We start from the raw sequence: 4,580 nt of genomic DNA, 5'->3' as shown, positions 1-4,580 counted from the left end.
GAATTTCAATAGGTACAGAGGTTTGGGTTGTTTTTGGTTTTGTTTTGTTTTGTTTTATCATGCTAAAGGCTGAAAAGGAGAAACTTTAACTTGTCAGAAGATTGAGGGAACAGGTTTTTAAGTTGTGGTGATTAGAGTCTGATGCTGAAACAATATGAAGAGAACAGAGCCAAGCTTCTCTTTGATAAACACACTGACATATAGCTTAGGATTTTAGCTGCTGGTAGAACAATGATCAAGCTCTCACTGGAAACACACGTGCACATGTAGACACGTCAAAAACACAGAGTGATTGTGGGGGATGAATTTGGGGCTGGTTGGGAGGTGAGGGGTTTTCTGTTTCTGATTTTTTTTAACTTTTATTTATTTATTTTATTTTTTTGCAAACATTACTATATCCGGTCATGCTTAATGACAGTGCTGCAGGCAGCACACCAGTCCTTAAAGATCAGCTGCAAGAAAGCTCATTCCCTGCCCCTCTCTCTCCTGTCAAGTCAACACTTTCTTTAAACTTTAATAAAGGGCATTAGAGAGAACCTATTTCTCAACAGGAAGGAAGCACTCCATCCCTATGTAATTGCACTTGTGAATATATCCCATTTATATGTATTTAATTTGTGTTATATTACCCTAATAACATGTCAATAATGGCAACTTTTTAAACAAGAAATTTGGTAGATTTAAATAAGTTTCAAGATTATGTAAGAGAAGCACTTTGAACTTCCCATTTCAAAATTTATTTGAATATCTTACCCTAAGCAAAGAGCAGCTATTTTTACTTTATTTCTGTACCCACTCTGTATGTATAGTAATATCTTGTAGAAGTGACATGATAATTAATTCTTAAATGTTTACTTTGCTCAAAGTAATGTTTTGGGGGAAAGAGGAATAAAAATATTAAAGTGTGTGTGTCTGTAAGAGTGTGTGTGTGTGTGTGTGTGTGTGTGTGTGTGTGTGTGTTTGGGGAAAAGAGTAACTAATTATAAACAATGGGTGGATAATTTGAAACCCAGAATTTTAAAAGACAGATGTAAGAGTTGCTGGTTTCTTTCTCCTGGGCCATGTGGAAGTTCCTGTAGATGCCCCCAGTTTCCACCCTGGCTGCTGGACAGCTGTCCTGGCTCATATAAATAGCAATGAGACAGCCGGGAGGCAGGTCCGGTGCCTGGAGACTGAGGCTGTCAGGTAGCTCTAATGATTTCTTTAGCCCTTCAGGGTGAAAAATTTACTTCATACTTTTTTGTCTAATATTTGCCATTTTCCTTTCCCTGAAGATAGCTGTCATTTGTAGATATGTCCGCCGCCTTCTCCAAGTTGTCAGCATTGAGAGGACATAAAACGACGCAGCGGGAAAGGACAGAGACCCCCTTCCACAAGTCAGATGCACACACACGTCCTGAAAGCAGAATGGGTGAGTCTTCCCAGCTACTGCTCAGAGCTCGGTGGCACATTGTTCTTCTGATTCACAGATCCTGCTTTTTGTTAAATCTTGGTCAAGACTTCCAGGCAGGCGTGGGAAAAACAAGCTTCCTGTAGAGCAGCCTCCTGAGATCAGAAGGACAGCCTCAGCGAAGGTTCTGAGTAAGTGTGGGCCCTGAGTAAGTGTAGAAACGGTGTGGTCTACAAAGAGTGCCGAGCAGCGAGGAGGCACGCAGTCATGTCAGGCCGATTGAAACCAATGCAAAGTATTTGAACTGGGGCTTTGTATGTCTTTTTCTATTAAGCTTTTAAAAATCTATTATACTTTACAAAAATGCAGGTCCGCCATGCATTGGCAGGGGGAAACACTGGTTCTTGAGAAGTACTGTCCTCAGCTGAGGTCATTGTACCCAACCTGACATGGTCCTGGTAAAAGTGGGGCAAATCAAACCTCTAGGCAGAGCTCCTGACAGAGGGGAGGCCGGAGCCCAGAGGATCCTGTAGAAACTTTTCACCAAAACCCTGCTTGTTTTTGCCACAATGCTTGCAATTTATTACTTTGAGCTAAGCATTTCTTCTCTGAGAGGCCCGTTGATGTGGACACATTGATCATCTGTCTGGATTCACGTTTGGCTGATTTCCTCTGAGAGCAGAAGGCAGATATTGAGCTCTACAGCAAGACAAAAAAAGTTTTAAAATTTTGAAGTGACACTGGGGCTTAGTAGAGAGTCCAAGAACCCTGGTTCTGGTTCCGAAAGAGGTCTGGATGGAACGGTGCCTCTGCCCTGCGTGGACCCCCATATCTCAGCTGCTCTCCAGGAGGTGCATCGCTTCATGGTCCGCACACGTGCGCACGTACACACAAATACACACACACGCAGGGAGCGATCCTGGCCTTCTCGGCAACTTCCTTACTCTGAACCAACAGATGGTTCATTCCTTTGGGGGGCAGCTGAGTTTGCCCCTTTGGGCTGTTTGGTTTCATTCTCCCCTTTTCCCTGCTCTACTCGCATCACAGCAACGGTGGTTTCCAGACTCCCTTCTCCCCTTGGCTTCTCCTTAGGGTTGTTCAGTGGGAGGCGCTGGCAGAAGACTGAGTGGACTGCGAGGTGCTACTCCCGGTTTGCAGACCATCCCTCTGCACAGCTCTCGGCAGGACCGCAGTCATCACCTCCCCAGTCAGTTCGTCGTCACCCCAAGTGGCCTGGAGAAGCGCCGTGGTCAGCGTTCCTCAACCAGACTCCACGCACCAGAAAAAGAGGCAAGTGTGCAGCTGGAAAAAAGCCCATGACATATCTGAAGAGCTACATCGTATCACGAACATGCACATCTGCTGCAGGCACGGCAGGGAGAGGCAGGGGCCGCCTGACGAGGGTGGGGCCCATGAGGGAACCACTGAAGAGACTGAAAGGACCCCCTGGCCTCTGGAGAGCCACCCACAGAGCCTGTCAGCAAAAAAAAAAAAAAAGAGCAAATATTGGAAAAGACATTTCTAAAAGGATTAGGCAAGTAGTTATGTTCTAATAAATGACTTTCTGTTGCATTATCCTAAAAAAAGGGCACTTCTTCCAACCTTTATTCAAAGCCACAGCTAATATTTGGATATTACATCTCCCTACATTATCTCTTGTGTGCTTGTCCCCAGCCCCTTCCAGTCAGAGGAGCTAACATGAACTTTTCAGCATGTAACCCAAGGGAAACTAAAGATGCTCCTTCTTGCTCTACTTTGACAGGCATCTCTAGCAGCAGCTGCATCTGTCCAGGATTCCAGGTCCCACTGGGAGAGCCCACTGTGGTCCTAACCCCCCACCCAAAGGAACCAGCTTCTGAGTCTGTTTTCTCTGACTCCCTCCAGCCGTTCCCTGTGTTGCTCAGCTCCAAGTGCCTCGCTGTCCTGTCTCCTTAGCTATTCTATCGCCTATGCAAACAATCTCCTATCTTCAGTCCCTCTTTTAACATGTCTCCAAAGATCGTTATTCTCTTGAGATATATGCTTGATATGCTTATGGGTAAGTCTGTATGGGCAACTATGTAACTAATATCCAGGCATACATTGGGCAGAAAAATCTCTAATGGAGAATATAGTCCATACACATAGTACATACATGTTAATTATGACTAGAAGTTCCTTGGGCATCAAAATCCTGTCTTATTCGTCACTGTATCCCCAAGACCTAATACACATGAGTGGTATACAAAGTGAGTGGTATACAAAGAATACTACTTGAATATTTTTAAGTGAAGAGTAAGGAATATTGTACTTAAATATTTTAAATGTAGGAAACATTAGCATGTTCATTTTATTCTGTGCAAAAGTAAGATTAGAGGCCTTCATTTAGTGGAATCTCTGGTCACATTGTTTTGTTGACCAATAATTGGCCCATTCTTTTAGTGATGTAATGAGCCCAATGGAACTTAGTTTTCCAATTATAAAATTAAAAGTCAATTAGATTTGCCTTTAAAAAAAAAGCAAGAGAGACTGTTTCCCCCTCCCCACGTGGGAGTCTGTACTTGTTCTTCAATAAATTTCCACCTTTGCTATACCATCTTCTGTCCGTGGATTTATTCTTTGACTCTAGCAGACAAAGAATCTGGGATCCAGTCCAAAAACTTCCATAGCATGTTGGTGCTTCGGCCGAGAAAATTTGTCAACTCTCTTCACGTCAAACTATCCCAATAGGAGGACAAAATGGTGGTGGAATAGACGGACGTGTCCAGAGCTGTGTCCCGGAGCAGATAGAATGAGCAGCTGGAACGAATAACATCCACCCCGAATTGGTGAAGGAGACTCAGCTGGTGAGATAATTTGCAGCCAGAAAGGGCAGAGGACCCCTGGAGAAAGGTAAAATCAAGGATCTGGGCAGGAGAGTGTGCCAGACCTCTGAGCCCAGAGGGTCAGAGGGAAACCGCATGGCACCGAGCCATGTTCCTTGGGACATGCACAGTGTCTGACTGTGGAAAGGAGGTCCACAGGACTGCTGGTGGCAGGGGATTCTAGACCTGGGTCCACAGTCACGAAAGACTGAGCCCAGAGGGGGCAGCCTGAAGGGATGACCAGACCACACAGCACCGGCAGGAGAGGAGCTCGCAGAGGCTCAGTCTTTCCCCTCTCTGTGGCCTGTGCTTTTCTTCACTGAACCTAGTTCATAGGACCTTTCGGA

General features: G+C 44.9%; 1 long non-coding RNA gene across 1 annotated transcript; it reads left to right on the top strand.

The window, feature by feature from the left end:
• The first annotated feature begins 1,009 nt into the window (after positions 1 to 1,009).
• LOC307103616 lies at positions 1,010 to 4,334 on the top strand. The gene is made up of 3 exons (XR_013813825.1): positions 1,010 to 2,241; positions 2,483 to 2,924; positions 3,153 to 4,334. It is a non-coding gene; the product is annotated as an uncharacterized lncRNA (long non-coding RNA).
• Positions 4,335 to 4,580: the final 246 nt, after the last annotated feature.

This window comes from Cnephaeus nilssonii, assembly GCF_951640355.1.
Source record: "Cnephaeus nilssonii genome assembly, chromosome: 7".
NCBI lineage: Eukaryota > Metazoa > Chordata > Mammalia > Chiroptera > Vespertilionidae > Cnephaeus > Cnephaeus nilssonii.
The sequence above is the reverse complement of the archived record's forward strand: the minus strand, read 5'-3'. Positions and strand labels throughout refer to the sequence as shown.